The 22,109-nt window shown below is 42.5% G+C and overlaps 3 pseudogenes; all 3 read right to left on the bottom strand.

The window, feature by feature from the left end:
• Window positions 1–1,762: 1,762 nt before the first annotated feature.
• Window positions 1,763–2,767, bottom strand: LOC130857612 (40S ribosomal protein S10-like; annotated as a pseudogene).
• Window positions 2,768–5,764: 2,997 nt separating this feature from the next.
• LOC130857611 (40S ribosomal protein S10-like) lies at window positions 5,765–6,769 on the bottom strand (annotated as a pseudogene).
• A 2,999-nt stretch (window positions 6,770–9,768) lies between these two features.
• Window positions 9,769–21,432, bottom strand: LOC130857610 (40S ribosomal protein S10-like; annotated as a pseudogene).
• Window positions 21,433–22,109: the final 677 nt, after the last annotated feature.

The raw sequence follows: 22,109 nt of genomic DNA, 5'->3' as shown, positions 1-22,109 counted from the left end.
CAACAACAACAAAACTCCTTACCAAATCCTCCCAGATTGGGACACACACAGTTTTGAGAGTCATGAGCCTGCTGTGTCCCAGTGAAAAGCAATAAAGCTATTCTTTCGTACCTCACCAAAAACTGTCTCCAAAATTTGATTCAGCACTGGTGCATGGAGGCCGAATTTTTGGCATCACTCCTGCCCTGGGTGCCACGGCAGCAAACCAAAACTTAGATGACTTTCGTGTCCCTGTAAATGTTCTGCTTGACCAGAATCACAGAATATCCAGGCAGCCAATCCCCAAACACCAAGCCAATTCTGGGCTCTAGACTTATTTCCTTATTCCTTATTCCTTTTTAATTTTTCTTTTCCTTGTTTCTTATCCTTTATCCTATAAAAGCTTCCTGCCACCTACCCTACTTTGCACCGAAGTGTTCAATAAAGTTTGTTTGTATCACCTAAATTGTCTCCTTTAATCATTTTTAATAAGTCTGATCACCAGGTTTGAGAAGCTCTCCAATGCCTAACAGGCTACATATCCATTAATGAGTAATATTGGTTATTTAAGAATGAAATAAACTATTATTTTTCTTTCAATTCCCACATACAATTTTTTACAAACAGCCACTAAGTTGTAGAGACATAAATATGTATTAAGTTGTTTAGACCTAATTAACAAATGGAACTATTAGGTATTTCTTTTGGCCTAGGGACACCAAAAAATTACCAAGACACTAAGCATGCCACAGATGGAGAAAGTTTTGGAACCTTTGTATTAAGGTATCAAAGAAATGAATACAAATAAGAGCATGAGAAAAACTGGAGGATATAATATAAAAGTTATATTGGAGATAAATATACAAGGTATCAGAAATCCAGGGACATGAGGCAGTAGAATGTAGCTGTGCCAGCTCATCTTTGAGGTGCTCTCTCCATGGTAGCATTACTATAGTGATATATGACTCCCATGCTACCCCATACTTCTGTCCACAAATACTGCAGGTGCCACTGACCTATGTGGTGATGAGCTTATGTGCTGTGCTAAAGTGGATAGATTTTATTGGGTAGATAATTAGAAGTTGATATTGTTACTGAACTGAACTTGGGTCTGCTCACCCACTGCACAGCAAAGCCAATTAACTGACCCCAGGTTGTGGTGAAGGAAAGTACAGTGTTTATTGCTGGGCACCAAGCAAGGAGAATGGGCAGTTCATGCTCAAAAGATCCAAAATTCCTGATGGCTTTCAGGGAAGGGTTTCTAAAGGCAATATTTAGGGTAAGAGTTGTAGCTTGTGGACTTTCTTTGGATTGGTTTGTGGTGAAGTAACAGGATGATATTTCAGGAATCTTAATTATCAACCTTCTGGTTCCAACCAGTCTGGGGTCTACATGCTTGTGGTTAGCATGTAGTCACCATCCTCTACCTGGGTGGGGGTTCTTAGTTTCTGCAGAACAACTCAAAGATATGCATCAGATTGTTTTGTATATCACTTGAGGAGGAACTAAAACTTTTATTGCTCAACTATCACCTTGTGACTACTTTTCCTTTGTTTCTACATTTCCTCACTTCCCTAATTAGCAACTGCTTGAGTCTGCTTTTGGGAACTCAGGGAAGGCCTAGGGGACCAAAGCCTTTTTCTACAAAGAAAAAACAGGGGACACAGAGGGGTTCTTGTACCCAGAAGTGTCCCACAGGGTCCTGCTTGTTATATATATAAATATACACACACACATTTTTCTGGCTATAGATTTATTCAACACAAAACAATCTCCTCCAGCTTTACTGAGGTGGCTGGCCATGTCCATGGCCAAATTAACCTCTAAACTGGAATTTGGTTGCTGACCCAGCCCCAGCCTTGGCTTTCTTGTCCATACCAGGGGGAACAGGGCCTCTCTGTAGGTGTCTCTGTAGGTTTCCCCTCAGGTGAGTCTTGCAGGTCACTCTCTCTCCAGACCATTGGACTTGACCTGCCAGTCTCTAGACAGCTGTGGCTCAGGGGGCAGGAGGACGTTATTACAGAGATGAGAAATACCCTTCTCAGTAAGGTACCAGTAGAAACATCTTCAGGCAAACTGTTCTTTCACAGAGTTTTGTCATTTGAGAGAGTGAATGGCCTTCATAATGTGAAGGTTGGGCACATTCTCATCCTCTGGCTCATTTGCCATCCTAACATATGTTTCTTTGGCATATTAATTGTTTTAAGGTGGATATTTTCTGAGAAACAGCAGACATGGGAAGGGGTCTGAAAACCTAGTAGGAGTTGCCCTTTTGTAAGTGACATCTCCATTTGTAAGGATGTCTCTCTCGTTGCTAGAAGAGGAGGATGACCAGGATCTCTGGAAATACTTATCAACGGAGAAGGCAATCATTTCAATCTGCATCACACTCACCCTTGTTTACTTGCTTTTCCTGGTAATCTCCCATAACTGACTGTCCCACCCTCAACATCCTCTTTTGTCTTTAGCTGATGGTGGTATTTAAGATGAGGGCTTTGGCCATTTTGGTGAGTTACTCAGTTTTCCTGGGCTTCTCCCATGTTGCTAAACTTTGTTTGATTTTCTCCTGTTAATCTGACTCATGTCAATTTAATCCCTAGACTAGTCAGGAGATCCTGGGAGGGTAGTGGGAATTTTCTTCCTCACCAACAGAGTGTTTAAGAGTGTGGACATCCTTCTTGGACACCATCACTACCTCCTTAAAAAGGAGTTCCTAAGTGGCAATCTGGTTCTTGTTGGGCACCAAGATCTTGGTCCTGCAACCTCCAGGGCTGGAGCTGGAACACATTCAAGTCTATATTTGAGCAAGGTTATTTGGGTAATGAAACTGAGCAGGACACTGTGGGACTCCTGGACATGGAAATCTTTCTGTGTCTCCCTTTTCTTGTTTGTAGGGAATAGACTCTAGCCTCCATGACCTTCTCTGAGTCCCAAAGGGCAGATTTGAACAGTTGCTAATCAGGGAAGGGAGGGGCTGCAGAGACAGGGAGGAGCAGTCAAGAAACAATCGTGCAGCCTTGGGGCAGGGTCCTGGTTCTGATCTCGTGTGGCCTCAGCCGGCAGCAGCTTGAAGCAGGGTTTCAACTCCTGGTCAGTGATTGAGGTCAAGTAGCGGTGGTGAGAGCACTGAATCCTAGTCACTAGACCAGTGGTCAGTGACAAGGCCCTGGCCCTACGGTTTTGCAGAAAAGAATTCCCACAAAGATAGAAAGTAGTGAAACAAATAAAGTATTTATTAGGGAAAAAAAGAGCAGAATATGTGTGGATAGACACATGGGTGGGCTCAGAGAGAGAGTGGCGCCCTCGTGGCAGTTTGAATCACTTTTATGGGGTATTTCTTCTGTGTTTCCTTTGACCAATCATTTTGATTTGCCTGATTCAAAGTCCATTTTTGGTGTATGTCAGGATTTTCCCATGTGTGCATACACATCTTTTAGCCAAGACGGATTCCACCAAAGAGGCCTATGGGTAGGTTTGGCCACTTGACATCAGTCCCCTTTTGACCTCCAAGGAGGCTTTCTGCACAAGTGTGGTCAGGGGAGGTCTGCTGACTTTGAGAATGAGGAATACATGATCTCTTATCTTCTCTATGGGCAGGGCCCAGCCTCCTCTCCCAATTGTCCTGTTATTCCTGTCTCAGAGTATTGGTCCACAGGGAACAAACTCAGACTGTTTGCCCTGGGGGCTCATCTGTCTCCTGCCTCAGTTCCACCACAAGGGATACACATAACAGTATCTTTGAGCTCTTTACAAAACTAAAACCCCAACAAATGGAAAATGTTAGCATTCTTCATTCTGGAGAAGACTACCTGAGACCAGATTAAAGGAGTGCAGGACCTGCACACACTCTATTCTTATCAGCAAACCTGCCCTTGAACCATTGCTATTAAACTCCTCACCAGGGAATTCCCTGGCAGTCTAGTGGTTAGGACTCAATGCTTCCTCTACAGTGGGCACAAGTTCGATCCCTGGTCAGGGATCAAAGATACTGCAAACTGTGGCCAAAACAAACAAAATAAACAACAACAACAACAAAACTCCTTACCAAATCCTCCCAGATTGGGACACACACAGTTTTGAGAGTCATGAGCCTGCTGTGTCCCAGTGAAAAGCAATAAAGCTATTCTTTTGTACCTCACCAAAAACTGTCTCCAAAATTTGATTCAGCACTGGTGCATGGAGGCCGAATTTTTGGCATCACTCCTGCCCTGGGTGCCACGGCAGCAAACCAAAACTTAGATGACTTTCGTGTCCCTGTAAATGTTCTGCTTGACCAGAATCACAGAATATCCAGGCAGCCAATCCCCAAACACCAAGCCAATTCTGGGCTCTAGACTTATTTCCTTATTCCTTATTCCTTTTTAATTTTTCTTTTCCTTGTTTCTTATCCTTTATCCTATAAAAGCTTCCTGCCACCTACCCTACTTTGCACCGAAGTGTTCAATAAAGTTTGTTTGTATCACCTAAATTGTCTCCTTTAATCATTTTTAATAAGTCTGATCACCAGGTTTGAGAAGCTCTCCAATGCCTAACAGGCTACATATCCATTAATGAGTAATATTGGTTATTTAAGAATGAAATAAACTATTATTTTTCTTTCAATTCCCACATACAATTTTTTACAAACAGCCACTAAGTTGTAGAGACATAAATATGTATTAAGTTGTTTAGACCTAATTAACAAATGGAACTATTAGGTATTTCTTTTGGCCTAGGGACACCAAAAAATTACCAAGACACTAAGCATGCCACAGATGGAGAAAGTTTTGGAACCTTTGTATTAAGGTATCAAAGAAATGAATACAAATAAGAGCATGAGAAAAACTGGAGGATATAATATAAAAGTTATATTGGAGATAAATATACAAGGTATCAGAAATCCAGGGACATGAGGCAGTAGAATGTAGCTGTGCCAGCTCATCTTTGAGGTGCTCTCTCCATGGTAGCATTACTATAGTGATATATGACTCCCATGCTACCCCATACTTCTGTCCACAAATACTGCAGGTGCCACTGACCTATGTGGTGATGAGCTTATGTGCTGTGCTAAAGTGGATAGATTTTATTGGGTAGATAATTAGAAGTTGATATTGTTACTGAACTGAACTTGGGTCTGCTCACCCACTGCACAGCAAAGCCAATTAACTGACCCCAGGTTGTGGTGAAGGAAAGTACAGTGTTTATTGCTGGGCACCAAGCAAGGAGAATGGGCAGTTCATGCTCAAAAGATCCAAAATTCCTGATGGCTTTCAGGGAAGGGTTTCTAAAGGCAATATTTAGGGTAAGAGTTGTAGCTTGTGGACTTTCTTTGGATTGGTTTGTGGTGAAGTAACAGGATGATATTTCAGGAATCTTAATTATCAACCTTCTGGTTCCAACCAGTCTGGGGTCTACATGCTTGTGGTTAGCATGTAGTCACCATCCTCTACCTGGGTGGGGGTTCTTAGTTTCTGCAGAACAACTCAAAGATATGCATCAGATTGTTTTGTATATCACTTGAGGAGGAACTAAAACTTTTATTGCTCAACTATCACCTTGTGACTACTTTTCCTTTGTTTCTACATTTCCTCACTTCCCTAATTAGCAACTGCTTGAGTCTGCTTTTGGGAACTCAGGGAAGGCCTAGGGGACCAAAGCCTTTTTCTACAAAGAAAAAACAGGGGACACAGAGGGGTTCTTGTACCCAGAAGTGTCCCACAGGGTCCTGCTTGTTATATATATAAATATACACACACACATTTTTCTGGCTATAGATTTATTCAACACAAAACAATCTCCTCCAGCTTTACTGAGGTGGCTGGCCATGTCCATGGCCAAATTAACCTCTAAACTGGAATTTGGTTGCTGACCCAGCCCCAGCCTTGGCTTTCTTGTCCATACCAGGGGGAACAGGGCCTCTCTGTAGGTGTCTCTGTAGGTTTCCCCTCAGGTGAGTCTTGCAGGTCACTCTCTCTCCAGACCATTGGACTTGACCTGCCAGTCTCTAGACAGCTGTGGCTCAGGGGGCAGGAGGACGTTATTACAGAGATGAGAAATACCCTTCTCAGTAAGGTACCAGTAGAAACATCTTCAGGCAAACTGTTCTTTCACAGAGTTTTGTCATTTGAGAGAGTGAATGGCCTTCATAATGTGAAGGTTGGGCACATTCTCATCCTCTGGCTCATTTGCCATCCTAACATATGTTTCTTTGGCATATTAATTGTTTTAAGGTGGATATTTTCTGAGAAACAGCAGACATGGGAAGGGGTCTGAAAACCTAGTAGGAGTTGCCCTTTTGTAAGTGACATCTCCATTTGTAAGGATGTCTCTCTCGTTGCTAGAAGAGGAGGATGACCAGGATCTCTGGAAATACTTATCAACGGAGAAGGCAATCATTTCAATCTGCATCACACTCACCCTTGTTTACTTGCTTTTCCTGGTAATCTCCCATAACTGACTGTCCCACCCTCAACATCCTCTTTTGTCTTTAGCTGATGGTGGTATTTAAGATGAGGGCTTTGGCCATTTTGGTGAGTTACTCAGTTTTCCTGGGCTTCTCCCATGTTGCTAAACTTTGTTTGATTTTCTCCTGTTAATCTGACTCATGTCAATTTAATCCCTAGACTAGTCAGGAGATCCTGGGAGGGTAGTGGGAATTTTCTTCCTCACCAACAGAGTGTTTAAGAGTGTGGACATCCTTCTTGGACACCATCACTACCTCCTTAAAAAGGAGTTCCTAAGTGGCAATCTGGTTCTTGTTGGGCACCAAGATCTTGGTCCTGCAACCTCCAGGGCTGGAGCTGGAACACATTCAAGTCTATATTTGAGCAAGGTTATTTGGGTAATGAAACTGAGCAGGACACTGTGGGACTCCTGGACATGGAAATCTTTCTGTGTCTCCCTTTTCTTGTTTGTAGGGAATAGACTCTAGCCTCCATGACCTTCTCTGAGTCCCAAAGGGCAGATTTGAACAGTTGCTAATCAGGGAAGGGAGGGGCTGCAGAGACAGGGAGGAGCAGTCAAGAAACAATCGTGCAGCCTTGGGGCAGGGTCCTGGTTCTGATCTCGTGTGGCCTCAGCCGGCAGCAGCTTGAAGCAGGGTTTCAACTCCTGGTCAGTGATTGAGGTCAAGTAGCGGTGGTGAGAGCACTGAATCCTAGTCACTAGACCAGTGGTCAGTGACAAGGCCCTGGCCCTACGGTTTTGCAGAAAAGAATTCCCACAAAGATAGAAAGTAGTGAAACAAATAAAGTATTTATTAGGGAAAAAAAGAGCAGAATATGTGTGGATAGACACATGGGTGGGCTCAGAGAGAGAGTGGCGCCCTCGTGGCAGTTTGAATCACTTTTATGGGGTATTTCTTCTGTGTTTCCTTTGACCAATCATTTTGATTTGCCTGATTCAAAGTCCATTTTTGGTGTATGTCAGGATTTTCCCATGTGTGCATACACATCTTTTAGCCAAGACGGATTCCACCAAAGAGGCCTATGGGTAGGTTTGGCCACTTGACATCAGTCCCCTTTTGACCTCCAAGGAGGCTTTCTGCACAAGTGTGGTCAGGGGAGGTCTGCTGACTTTGAGAATGAGGAATACATGATCTCTTATCTTCTCTATGGGCAGGGCCCAGCCTCCTCTCCCAATTGTCCTGTTATTCCTGTCTCAGAGTATTGGTCCACAGGGAACAAACTCAGACTGTTTGCCCTGGGGGCTCATCTGTCTCCTGCCTCAGTTCCACCACAAGGGATACACATAACAGTATCTTTGAGCTCTTTACAAAACTAAAACCCCAACAAATGGAAAATGTTAGCATTCTTCATTCTGGAGAAGACTACCTGAGACCAGATTAAAGGAGTGCAGGACCTGCACACACTCTATTCTTATCAGCAAACCTGCCCTTGAACCATTGCTATTAAACTCCTCACCAGGGAATTCCCTGGCAGTCTAGTGGTTAGGACTCAATGCTTCCTCTACAGTGGGCACAAGTTCGATCCCTGGTCAGGGATCAAAGATACTGCAAACTGTGGCCAAAACAAACAAAATAAACAACAACAACAACAAAACTCCTTACCAAATCCTCCCAGATTGGGACACACACAGTTTTGAGAGTCATGAGCCTGCTGTGTCCCAGTGAAAAGCAATAAAGCTATTCTTTTGTACCTCACCAAAAACTGTCTCCAAAATTTGATTCAGCACTGGTGCATGGAGGCCGAATTTTTGGCATCACTCCTGCCCTGGGTGCCACGGCAGCAAACCAAAACTTAGATGACTTTCGTGTCCCTGTAAATGTTCTGCTTGACCAGAATCACAGAATATCCAGGCAGCCAATCCCCAAACACCAAGCCAATTCTGGGCTCTAGACTTATTTCCTTATTCCTTATTCCTTTTTAATTTTTCTTTTCCTTGTTTCTTATCCTTTATCCTATAAAAGCTTCCTGCCACCTACCCTACTTTGCACCGAAGTGTTCAATAAAGTTTGTTTGTATCACCTAAATTGTCTCCTTTAATCATTTTTAATAAGTCTGATCACCAGGTTTGAGAAGCTCTCCAATGCCTAACAGGCTACATATCCATTAATGAGTAATATTGGTTATTTAAGAATGAAATAAACTATTATTTTTCTTTCAATTCCCACATACAATTTTTTACAAACAGCCACTAAGTTGTAGAGACATAAATATGTATTAAGTTGTTTAGACCTAATTAACAAATGGAACTATTAGGTATTTCTTTTGGCCTAGGGACACCAAAAAATTACCAAGACACTAAGCATGCCACAGATGGAGAAAGTTTTGGAACCTTTGTATTAAGGTATCAAAGAAATGAATACAAATAAGAGCATGAGAAAAACTGGAGGATATAATATAAAAGTTATATTGGAGATAAATATACAAGGTATCAGAAATCCAGGGACATGAGGCAGTAGAATGTAGCTGTGCCAGCTCATCTTTGAGGTGCTCTCTCCATGGTAGCATTACTATAGTGATATATGACTCCCATGCTACCCCATACTTCTGTCCACAAATACTGCAGGTGCCACTGACCTATGTGGTGATGAGCTTATGTGCTGTGCTAAAGTGGATAGATTTTATTGGGTAGATAATTAGAAGTTGATATTGTTACTGAACTGAACTTGGGTCTGCTCACCCACTGCACAGCAAAGCCAATTAACTGACCCCAGGTTGTGGTGAAGGAAAGTACAGTGTTTATTGCTGGGCACCAAGCAAGGAGAATGGGCAGTTCATGCTCAAAAGATCCAAAATTCCTGATGGCTTTCAGGGAAGGGTTTCTAAAGGCAATATTTAGGGTAAGAGTTGTAGCTTGTGGACTTTCTTTGGATTGGTTTGTGGTGAGGTAACAGGATGATATTTCAGGAATCTTAATTATCAACCTTCTGGTTCCAACCAGTCTGGGGTCTACATGCTTGTGGTTAGCATGTAGTCACCATCCTCTACCTGGGTGGGGGTTCTTAGTTTCTGCAGAACAACTCAAAGATATGCATCAGATTGTTTTGTATATCACTTGAGGAGGAACTAAAACTGTTTTATTGCTCAACTATCACCTTGTGACTACTTTTCCTTTGTTTCTACATTTCCTCACTTCCCTAATTAGCAACTGCTTGAGTCTGCTTTTGGGAACTCAGGGAAGGCCTAGGGGACCAAAGCCTTTTTCTACAAAGAAAAAACAGGGGACACAGAGGGGTTCTTGTACCCAGAAGTGTCCCACAGGGTCCTGCTTGTTATATATATAAATATACACACACACATTTTTCTGGCTATAGATTTATTCAACACAAAACAATCTCCTCCAGCTTTACTGAGGTGGCTGGCCATGTCCATGGCCAAATTAACCTCTAAACTGGAATTTGGTTGCTGACCCAGCCCCAGCCTTGGCTTTCTTGTCCACACCAGGGGGAACAGGGCTTCTCTGTAGGTGTCTCTGTAGGTTTCCCCTCAGGTGAGTCTCTCTCTCCAGACCATTGGACTTGACCTGCCAGTCTCTAGACAGCTGTGGCTCAGGGGGCAGGAGGATGTTATTACAGAGATGAGAAATACCCTTCTCAGTAAGGTACCAGTAGAAACATCTTCAGGCAAACTGTTCTTTCACAGAGTTTTGTCATTTGAGAGAGTGAATGGCCTTCATAATGTGAAGGTTGGGCACATTCTCATCCTCTGGCTCATTTGCCATCCTAACATATGTTTCTTTGGCATATTAATTGTTTTAAGGTGGGTATTTTCTGAGAAACAGCAGACATGGGAAGGGGTCTGAAAACCTAGTAGGAGTTGCCCTTTTGTAAGTGACATCTCCATTTGTAAGGATGTCTCTCTCGTTGCTAGAAGAGGAGGATGACCAGGATCTCTGGAAACACTTATCGATGGAGAAGGCAATCATTTCAATCTGTATCACACTCACCCTTGTTTACTTGCTTTTCCTGGTAATCTCCCATAACTGACTGTCCCACCCTCAACATCCTCTTTTGTCTTTAGCTGATGGTGGTATTTAAGATGAGGGCTTTGGCCATTTTGGTGAGTTACTCAGTTTTCCTGGGCTTCTCCCATGTTGCTAAACTTTGTTTGATTTTCTCCTGTTAATCTGACTCATGTCAATTTAATCCCTAGACTAGTCAGGAGATCCTGGGAGGGTAGAGGGAATTTTCTTCCTCACCAACAGAGCGTTTAAGAGTGTGGACATCCTTCTTGGACACCATCACTATCTCCTTAAAAAGGAGTTCCTAAGTGGCAATCTGGTTCTTGTTGGGCACCAAGATCTTGGTCCTGCAACCTCCAGGGCTGGAGCTGGAACACATTCAAGTCTATATTTGAGCAAGGTTATTTGGGTAATGAAACTGAGCAGGACACTGTGGGACTCCTGGACATGGAAATCTTTCTGTGTCTCCCTTTTCTTGTTTGTAGGGAATAGACTCTAGCCTCCATGACCTTCTCTGAGTTCTAAAGGGCAGATTTGAGCAGCTGCTAATCAGGGAAGGGAGGGGCTGCAGAGACAAGGGAGGAACAGCCAAGAAACAGTAGTGCAACCTTGGGGCAGGGTCCTGGTTCCACCTCAAGGGATACACATAAAATATCTTTGAGCTCTTTACAGAACTAAACCCCTCAACAAATGGAAGATGTTAGCATTCTTCATTCCAGAGACAATCACAGTTTGATAACCTAGAGAAGCTCATCAGGAGACCAACTTGAGACCAGATTAAAGGAGTGCAGTCCCTGAACACACCCTGATTTTTATCAGCAACTCTTCCCTTGAACCATTGCTATAAAGCACCAAATCCTCCCAGGTTGGGACACACAGTTTTTCAGGGCATAAGCCCACTGTGTCCTCCTTTGCCTGGCAAAGCAACAAAGCTATTCTTTTCTACTTCACCCAAAGCAGTCTCCAAGATTTGATGCAGTACTGATGCACAGAGGCCAAGTTTTCAGCTTTAGTAGTATGATGATTGAAAAACTGAAAAGAGAGAGTTCTTATGAGTAAACACCCGATGTTTGAGCTGCCTGCAGTCTTAATTATGAGCCGATCATATAATGGGGTTCTGTAGCTACTCAACAATCTCACATCAACCTTAGATGATAGAGAAATTTAGCATTCACATTAAGAAAGGACAGAACCCTTCTAGACCCTGCATTGATCAGATCATGTCTGTGTTACATTGTTCAGTTCCAGCACCCACATTTTATTTTATTAATTAATTAATTTTTGGCCACTGCATGGCTTGTGGGACCTTAGTTTTCCAACCAGGGATCGAACCCGGGCCCTCAGCACTGAAAGTGTGGAGTCCTAACCACTGGACAACCAGGGAATACCCAGAGCACCCACATTTTAAAAAAAAATTTTATTTATTTATTTATTTATTTTTTGGGGGTACACCAAGTTCAATCATCTGTTTTTATACACATATCCCCGTATTCCCTCCCTCACTCAACTCCCCCCCCCACCCTCCCTCGAGTCCTCCCCATCCTCCCCCTCCCAGTCCTCTAAGGCATCTTCCATCCTCGAGTTGAACTCCTGTTGTTATACAGCAACTTCCCACTGGCTATATATTTTACAGTTGGTAGTATATATATGTCTGTGCTACTCTCTCGCTTCATCTCATCTGCCCCTTCACCCCTCGCCCCCTCCCAAACCTCGAGTTCTCCAGTCCATTTTCTGCTCTGTGTCCTTGTTCTTGTCACTGAGTTCATCAGTACCATTTTTAGATTCCATATGTGTGAGTTAGCATACAATATTTGTCTTTCTCTTTCTGACTTACTTCACTCTGTATGGCAGACTCTAGGTCTATCCACCTCATGACATATAGCTCCATCTCCTCCCTTTTTATAGCTGAGTAATATTCCATTGTATATATATGCCACATCTTCTTTATCCATTCATTTGTTAATGGGCACTTAGGTTGCTTCCATGTTCTGGCTATTGTAAAGAGTGCTGCAATCAACATTATGGTACATGTTTCTCTTGGGATTATGGTTTTCTTTGGGTATATGCCCAGGAGTGGGATTACTGGATCATATGGTAGTTCTATTTTTAGTTTTCTAAGGAACCTCCAAATTGTTTTCCATAGTGGCTGTATCAACTTACATTCCCACCAGCAGTGCAGGAGAGTTCCCTTTTCTCCACACCCTCTCCAACATTTGTTGTTTCCAGATTTTGTGATGATGGCCATTCTGATTGGTGTGAGGTGATACCTCATTGTGGCTTTGACTTGCATTTCTCTGATAATTAGTGATGTTGAGCATCTTTTCATGTGTTTGTTGGCCATCTGTATGTCTTCTTTGGAGAAATGTCTATTTAGGTCTTCTGCCCATTTGTGGATTGGGTTATTTGCTTTTTTGATGTTAAGCTGCATGAGCTGCTTGTATATTTTGCAGGTTAATCCTTTGTCCGTTGTTTCACAGGCAACTATTTTTTCCCATTCTGAGGGTTGCCTTCTAGTCTTGTTTATGGTTTCTTTCGCTGTGCAGAAGCTTTTAAGTTTCATGAGGTCCCATTTGTTTATTCTTGATTTTATTTCCATGATTCTAGGAGGTGGGTCCAAAAGGATCTTGCTTTGATGGATGTCATAGAGTGTTCTGCCTATGTTTTCCTCTAGGAGTTTGATAGTGTCTGGCCTTACATGTAGGTCTTTAATCCATTTGGAGTTTCTTTTTGTGTATGGTGTTAGGAAGTGTTCTAATTTCATTCTTTTCCATGTTGCTGTCCAATTTTCCCAGCACCACTTATTGAAGAAGCTGTCTTTTTTCCATTGTATATTCTTGCCTCCTTTGTCAAAGATAAGGTGCCCATATGTGTTTGGGCTTACCTCTGAGTTCTCTATTCTATTCCATTGATCTTCCTTTCTATTTTTGTGCCAGTACCATACTGTCTTGATCACTATGGCCTTGTAGTATAGTTTGAAGTCAGGAAGCCTGATTCCACCAACTCCATTTTTCCTTCTCAAGATTGCTTTGGCTATTCGGGGTCTTTTGTGTTTCCATACAAATTGTAAGATTTCTTGCTCTAGTTCTGTGAAAAATGCCATAGGTAATTTGATCGGGATTGCATTGAATCTGTAAATTGCTTTGGGTAGTACATTCATTTTCACGATGTTGATTCTTCCAGTCCAGGAACATGGTATGTCCCTCCATCTGTTTGTGTCGTCTTTTATTTCTTTCATCAATGTCTTAAAGTTTTCTGCATACAGGTCTTTTGCCTCCTTAGGCAGGTTTATTCCTAGGTATTTTATTCTTTTTGTTGCAATGGTGAATGGGAGCGTTTCCTTAATTTCTCTTTCTGCTCTTCCGTTGTTAGTGTATAGGAATGCAAGAGATTTCTGTGCATTAATTTTGTATCTTGCTACTTTACTAAACTCATCAATTAGTGCTAGCAGTTTTCTGGTAGAGTCTTTAGGGTTTTCTATGTATAATATCATGTCATCTGCAAAGAGTGACAATTTTACTTCTTCTTTTCCAATTTGGATTCCTTTTATTTCTTTTTCTTCTCTGATTGCTGTGGCTAAAACTTCCAAAACTATGTTGAATAATAATGGTGAGAGTGGACACCCTTGTCTTGTTCCTGTTCTTAGAGGGAATTCTTTCAGTTTTTCCCCATTTAGAACGATGTTGGCTTTTGGTTTCTCATATATGGCTTTTATTATGTTGAGGTAATTTCCTTCTATGCCCATTTTCTGGAGAGCTTTTATCATAAATGGATGTTGAACTTTGTCAAAAGCGTTTTCTGCATCTATTGAGATGATCATATGGTTTTTATTCTTCAATTTGTTGATATGATGTATCACGTTGATTGATTTGCATATATTGAAGAATCCTTGCATCCCAGGGATAAACCCCACTTGATCATGGTGTATGATTTTTTTAATGTGCTGTTGGATTCTGTTAGCTAGTATTTTGTTGAGGATTTTTGCATGTATATTCATCAGTGATATTGGTCTGTAATTTTCTTTTTTTGTGACATCTTTGCCTGGTTTTGGTATCAGGGTGATGGTGGCCTCGTAGAATGAGTTTGGGAGTGTTCCGCCTTCTGCAATATTTTGGAAGAGTTTGAGAAGGATGGGTGTTAGCTCTTCTCTAAATGTTTGATAGAATTCGCCCGTGAACCCATCTGGTCCTGGGCTTTTGTGTGTTGGGAGATTTTTAATCACTGCCTCAATTTCTGTACTTGTGATTGGTCTGTTCATAGTTTCTATTTCTTCCTGGTTCAGTCTTGGAAGATTGTATTTTTCTAAGAATTTATCCATTTCTTCTAGGTTATCCAATTAGCACCCACATTTTAAAACAGGCAATACTGTGACAAAGATTCTCTCCTTGGCCAAACTTTGGCTCCTCTGAGAGCTATTTTTGACTAGGGCTTGACGTTGGCCCATGTCTTATCCTCAGCCTACCTAGTCCAGTTTAGTTAGAATCCTCCTACCCTTGATGTTGCCTCCTAGTAATTTTCCATCCACTGACCCCCTCGCTCAGCCCATTGGCTATAAACCCCCAGCTGTCTTGGCTATATATGGAGGTGAGCTGAATCTTTCTCCCCTATTACAATACCTCAATTGCAATAGTCTTAAAGTCTTCCTTAACATTTTAAAGAAGTGTCAGAATAATTTTTTTTTAAACAATCGACACATTATAAAGTGTCCTGAGAGAATAACTCAAGAACAGAAGGGTCTTGAAACCACATTACTTGGGGTACAGTTGAAGGGTCTAGGGCTTAATTACAGAGATGTGATTTAAAAAATAGCATAGTTTTTGCTCTGCCTGTATTTCAGTTACCATGCAGCAGGGGTTCCATCTTGAGAGTCTAAGGACTCAGGAGTCGGGTGTGTCTAGAAGTTTGGTAGGAAATTCTCTCCAGAAAAGGATCAAAGGAAGAACCAAGGAGGCCCCTGGGGGAAATGAAGTCAGGCAGTGAGAACCATGTTATTAGCCCAGAGGAAAGCAGTGTCTGGGAGGAAGAAATATTCCTCCACCCTTATAGGTTCTTCTGGTCTAAGAACTAAAATTGACATAAGACAGATTAATGGGAGAAAATGAAACAAAGTTTAATAACATGTATACAAGGCAGAAACCCAGAAAAACTGAGTAACTTGCCAAAATGGTCCAAGCTTTCATCTTCAATATCATCCTCAGCTAAAGACAAAAGAGGGGTTGAAGGTAGGGAGAGTCAGTTATGGGAGATTATCAGGAAAAGCACAGTAAACAAGGGTGATTGTGACACAGATTTAAGTCTTTGCCTTCTCTACTGATAACTGTGTCTGGAGATTTGGTCATCCTCTTCTTCTAAGCACCAAGAGGGAGATACTGATGAGGGAAATTTGGAGTTCATAGCTTTATGCCTGCTCTGCTGCTGCAAAACCTGCTTGCTGCACTAGAGTGAGGACAAAATACTTTAACAATCAACCAGAAATGGAATGTTCTGTTCCTGCCCCTGCTCGCCTTTGTTTGAAAACCCTTTGCAGGTAACCCCTAGCAATTCCCGCCCTCTGTAATCACCTGTAATCTATGGAAACTGAGTAGCCAATCAATTAATGCCAACTGTAGCTATGTGTCTTAACCTATATAAGGAGAGAATTCACCTGGAATGGGGCCCAGAACTTTGGAGCGTTAGCTCGTCTGGGGCCGCCAGCTCAATAAACCTGAGTTCTCCAACCCTCCTAGTGCGGTGCTTGGTTTCTCGTGGGATCGATTCCTGCAACAATACCCTTACAAGTGAAGATTTTCTTTACAAATGTAAATGTTTCCTACAAAAGAGAAACTCCTACTTGGTTTGTAGAGCTCTTCCCAAGTCTGCTGTTTCTCAGAAAATAACATCTTAAAGCAATTAATATGCGAAAGAGACATATTTTAGGGTGGTAAATTCTGCTCTCCTACAGTGGGGACTGTGTTGCTTACCAAGGGCTCCTCATCAGGACTGTGGAGAGAGTCCTGAGGAGGAGAGGTGAAAACAAAAATAGTTCTAATAGCATCTCTACAAGCTGTTGCAAGAGAATGGCTGCTCTACTGTTGTTCCTCCTCACAGGTGAAGTCTCATTGTCTTCACTCCAGTGAGGCATTCATGTGGGAAGTGGGGATTCTCATGCTCTTGTCTGGACCTAATCCCAGTAGAAAGACAGATGGTACAGGGAAAGGGTCTAGAAAGCAACTAGACCCAGGAAGGATTGGAGACCTCCCCTGGTGTCAGTGAGACAGGAGAGAAGGGGGCAGGGCACAACCTTTAAAAGAATGACATAGCCATAGGACATGACAGAAACTGGTTAGAATCAACTGGGTCCAAGATGGCAGAAGATTCGACTTCCAGTGGACCTTGAGCCTCATTATACGTTCATTGTAATACGTTAGTATATGCTAAAGGACATACTCGCCAGCTCCGTGACAGTTCTGAGGCCAACCATAAAAGGTCAAAAAGTGGGTGGTGACCCAATTCCTGGAAATCTCCGCCCCCTTCCCCCCAAACAGTTGAAATAATCCTCCCACTTATTTAGCCTATGAAATTACCCAGCCCATAGAAACTAGCCATGCCATATTTCACGGCCTCTCACCCTCTGAGATGGCCCAGACAGTGGAGTGTGTTTCTCTCTAAATAAATCCACTTCTTACCTATCACTTTGTCTTTCACTGAATTCTTTCTGCAGTGAGACATCAAGAACCAGAGCTTAAGTCCTGAGACCAGGTGTGTCTTTTAATCTCAATTAAAAGACTATAGGTTCAAGTCCCAACCTGAGTTGCATGGTTTTGGTTTCATCAGGAGCTCTACTTTTGCCAGCAAGAGCCATACTACATGCCAGGATGAGAGGATGCATTGGCCAGCAAAGCTGATGCACTGAATTTAGATGGAATTTGAGAAGAGTTGGGGTCCCTATGATTGGGTAGGTTGGGCAGAACTTAAGAAATACAGCTCTGGGACTGTACTTCTGACAATTTTTATCCCAGGCTGGTGTTGCCAAGGAAAACATGATTACCTTCGTAAAGCTATGGGTAATGATTTCTAAGAGCACAGTAACAGATTTTTACCCACCTTCTTAATCCTAACAGTTCCTACCTAGTGCAGTGCCTGCCATATACAGATGTTTGTTGATTTAAAATAGATTTCAGAAAACAGTATAGAACAGTCATTTATCTTTAAATCCAATTCAACACAACAACAATAATAATAATAACAACAGCAGCTTATGTTTGCCAAGCATCTAGATGCTTTCTGAGCACTGTCTCCTTTAACGCTGCAGGCAACCCTGGCTGGTAGTTACCAGCTTCATTTGACAGCAGAGAAAACAGTATCCCTGAGAGCCACATAGCTGGGAGGTAAACTCCTCTGAATTCCCAGTGTGTCTGTGTGGATAGATATATGCAGATGTTCCATAGAGAGCAGACCTCAACTGAAAAGGGGAAGCTGAGATTTGGGGCCAAGTCTATCTGAAGCCTATAAATGAAGTGTATACAGTTTCCACCACTCTTTTCAAGAATGAAAACATTTTGTGCTTCCTCTGATATGCCAACTCCTGCATGGTAGAGGAAAGAGGGAGAGAGGGTTCCTTCTCTAGAGGTCCACTGAATTGGACCAAAAAGAGAGAAAAATTCATGCACAGTGTGATAGAGGATAACTTCTGTGTAACAGAGGCCACTCAGAGTTCTTGTTCATTTACTCAGCACCATCTGTGTGTCACGTGCTATTTAATGTACTGGGAACACAGCTGCATGGCCTGGTTTTGGGTCCAGATCCTTAGTTCTTTAGTTTTATTTTTGCAGCTCTGACAAGTGTTTTTAGGGTTATTTGATGTGCTTCTGGTCCCCATACAAATCAATCTGACCTGCATGCTTCTCACTCATGATTTCCTTACAATTTGGTGGATCATTGAGAAATCATGAAAAAATTAAAAATATGAGGATGTTATATATGATGTATCTGGGTTTTAAAAATTATTTTTGTAATTAATTGGAAAATGATGAAAGTGAACGATTAAAATCAGCTTTAACCCTATCACCGGAAATGACCACCATAAATGCCAGTATCTTCTTACACACACACACACTTTTTTTTTTTTTTTTTAACAAAACTGGGATTGCTATCTCATAACTTTTTCTTTTTTGTTTTTAAATAAAAATAGCTCCCCCACCACGGCCAACTATAAACAAAATCTGTGCATGTTGTATGGAGACCAGAAAAGATAGCAATGTATAATAAGGAAGTATTCCTATTTTGTCTGTGAGTCTAAAAGGGCAGTTCTGAAGGACTGTCCAATTTTGTAGGTTGAAGGAGGGAAGAAGGAATGCGAGAGAAAACTTCATTTCTCTTTCTACTCACAACACTTATGACACCAAACCAGTGGGTTTTCCATGCCAAGATATTCTCCAGTTCTCTGCAGACACCAACTGGGTGTCATAATTCAACTCAGTTCTGACACTCTCTGCTGGAGGTAGTGTCAGAACCCACAGGGTAAGTGCTCAGTCTCAGAAGACTGTCCCCACTTCAGATGCCAATCCCAAGCAGTAGGTCCCCAGCTTACCCACAACTCCTGTCCTACTTGGCAACAAATTGGAGGTTTCCATGAATCTGAAAAAGAATGTGTGTGTGTGTGTATCTGAATTACTTTGCTGTACATCTGAAACTAAAGAAGCATTGTAAATCAACTCCTAAAAAAAATAAAAATACAAGTCAAGAACAGCCAAACAGAAGAGATGCACAAGGCACGGTATGCAGGATGGGGCAGAGAAGCGTCCAAGCCTTCTCCAGGTGTGCAACCTCCCAGCATGTGGATGTGGTCACCAACCTGGACACTCTCCGAACCCCTTTAGGTAGGATTGTTCTGGAGGTTTCATTAGGTAGGCACAATTGACTAAATCATTGGCCACTAGGGATTAACTCAATCCCCAGCCCCTCTCCCCTCCCTCGAGGTGGGGAGGTGGGGCTAAAAGAAGTTCCAACGCTCCAATCCCGTGGTTGGTTTCCCTGGTAAAAAGCTCCCATCCTGAGGGGTTTTTCAAAAATCCCTTTGTTAACATAAACTTATTGCTGGTAGGAAGGGGCTTGTTATAAATATATTCCTTCCACCTTTATTGCTCTAGAGCTATTTTAGGATCTGGGAACAAAAACGAAATACTATAACAAAAGATGTTCCTTTCACCTCTTATCACTTAGGAAATTACAAAGGTTTTAGGAGCTCTGTGCCAGACACTGGGGAGGAAGACCAAATATATATTTCTTATTATATCACAGTATCACGAGAGCACAGTTGGGGGAGGACGTCTTTTGGGAGGTGCACAGCTGGAACGCTGCTTCAGGAAGGACTTCTTTCCGCTCAGGGTGTGTGCATCATCTCGGCTTTCCACCAGTGTTGAGGTCATCCTCAGACCAGAGTGAGGAACTTGGTGGGCGGTCCATTCAGGACACTTCTTATAAACAGAAAAAGTGGAAAAGCCAGCCAGGAGGAGAGGAGAGACAGACAGGCTTCAGGTGGCAGTGTGAAAATTAATGAACAGAAATATCATTTACAATGGAGTTGGAAGGCCAGAAAGGGGAGCTCTCACATTTATCACTTGACCCCAATTGCAGACCCAAAAGGAAAAGATATTCCTTGCAACTCCAACAGGAAAAAGGTTACTATTTTACCACCCAGCAGGAGGAAGAAAGAATTTCTGCTTGCCTGGCGACAGCTCAGTCAATGAGAGGTTATCACAACAAACTTAGTGGCTTAAAATAACACAAATTTACTATCTTCTGGAGGTCTGAAGTCTGAAAAGGGGTAAAATAAAGGGGCTGCATTCCCTCTGGAAGCTCTAGGAGAGAATACACTTCTTTGCCTTTTCCAGCTTCTAGAGGCCACCTGTTTTTCTGGGCTTGTAGCATTTGACCCTGTCTCCAAAGCCAGCAGTGTAGCTTCTTCAAATCTCCCTCTCACCTTTAAGCTCAAAATAGTCAACCAGACATACCAACATAAAAAGAATCAACACATGTCTACAGATCTCTGTAATCCAATAATCCCTTTACAGAAATTACTAAATAGACCATAAATCAAATTCCCAGTCATTGTTCTCACCAATGAGGAAAAACTTATTGGCCATAAACAAATCAAAACACAAAATTAGTAGAGATACAATTAATATTAGAAAAACAGAGAGTGGGCTTCCCTGGGGGCGCAGTGGTTAAGAATCCGCCTGTCAATGCAGGGGACACGGGTTTGATCCCTGGGCTGGGAAGATCCCACTGCTGTGAAGCAACAAAGCCCATGTGCTACAACTACTGAGCCCACGTGCTGCAACTACTGAAGCCCGAGCGCCTATAACCCATGCTCCTCAACAAGAGAAGCCACTGCAATGAGAAACCCTCACACTGCAATGAAGAGTAGTCCCCGCTCCCCACAACTAGAGAAAGCCTGTGCGCAGCAAAAAAGACCCAACACAGCCAAAAATAAAATAAAGAAAAAAAAAAAGAAAAAAGTAAAACAGAGAGTAAGAGAGTTCAACTGTTGGGAGAACCACTACTGAAACTCCCTGCTCTGGCCAGGAACCATTGTAACCACCTGTGTGAGTTATTTTACAACAGGAGGTCCTAGTAAGGAACACAGAACTAACAAGCCACCACCAACCAGAATAATTCAGGGAAGGTCAAAAGCAGAGAGGAGACGCCAGTCCATATGTCCTGCCAACCTCCCACAATCCCTTTCCCTGGAATCCATCTTGACTGAGAGATGCGTATACCACCAGGAAGGACCCTGAGTCAGAGGGATTGGCCAGAGACAATGAAGAAACTAACCCCATTACCATAAAACCTGAGACTGCGAGCCGCATGGTAGAGCAGTCCTCCTGGGTTCCCTTACCCTCCTGCTCTCCACCTGGGCGCCCCTTCCCGATAGAGTCTCTTGCTTGTCAGCACATGTGTCTCCTTGGACGATTCACTTCTGAGAATTAGACAAGAGGCCACTCTTGGGCCCCGGAAGGGGTCCTCCTTCCTGCAGCACAACCAGCTCTGTCGGGTGAATCCATTGGGCATCTCACGAAGACCTTCAGAACTGTTAGAGGGTAATTTTTGAAATGGTAAAATCCTGATTCTCACTCAGGTATCGAATGAATGCGTGTGAAAGATTTAACTCATTATTTACTGATGGAACCATGCAGATGCTATAACCAGCTCAAAGGAGAATCCAAAGAACAGACATGTGTATAGATCAGGAACACGGAAATGAACTTATAAGTGGTGACAAAACTGACTTTTTCACAGTGGGGCAGTGTTGCCCCTCCACAAGATAGAATTTATTCGCATTTCTATAGTCAAGAATTATTTGCATTGCTATTGCTTTGCTACAACATACAGACTTGTAAAATGACCTAGCACATTCTTGGAGACTCCAGCATTCCACTGAAAGACTATCCGGTGGTCTTTTTATAAAAAAATTAATTAATTAAATAATTTAATTTATTGGTTGCATTGGGTCTTCGTAGCTGCACATAGGCGTTCTGTAGTTGATATGAGCGGGGGCTACTCTTCATTGTGGTGTGCGGGCTCCTCATTGTAATGGCTTCTCTTGTGGCAGAGCACGGGCTTTAGGCGCATGGGCTTCAATAGTTGCGGCACACAGGCTCAATAGTTGTGGCTCACGTGCTTAGCTGTTCTGCAGCATGTGGAATCTTCCCAGAACAGGGCTTGAACCCGCGTCCCCTGCTCTGGCG

The sequence above is a fragment of the Hippopotamus amphibius genome, chromosome 7 (genome assembly GCF_030028045.1).
Source record: "Hippopotamus amphibius kiboko isolate mHipAmp2 chromosome 7, mHipAmp2.hap2, whole genome shotgun sequence".
In the NCBI taxonomy this organism is placed as follows: domain Eukaryota; kingdom Metazoa; phylum Chordata; class Mammalia; order Artiodactyla; family Hippopotamidae; genus Hippopotamus; species Hippopotamus amphibius.
This window is presented reverse-complemented; position numbering and strand designations above follow the sequence as displayed.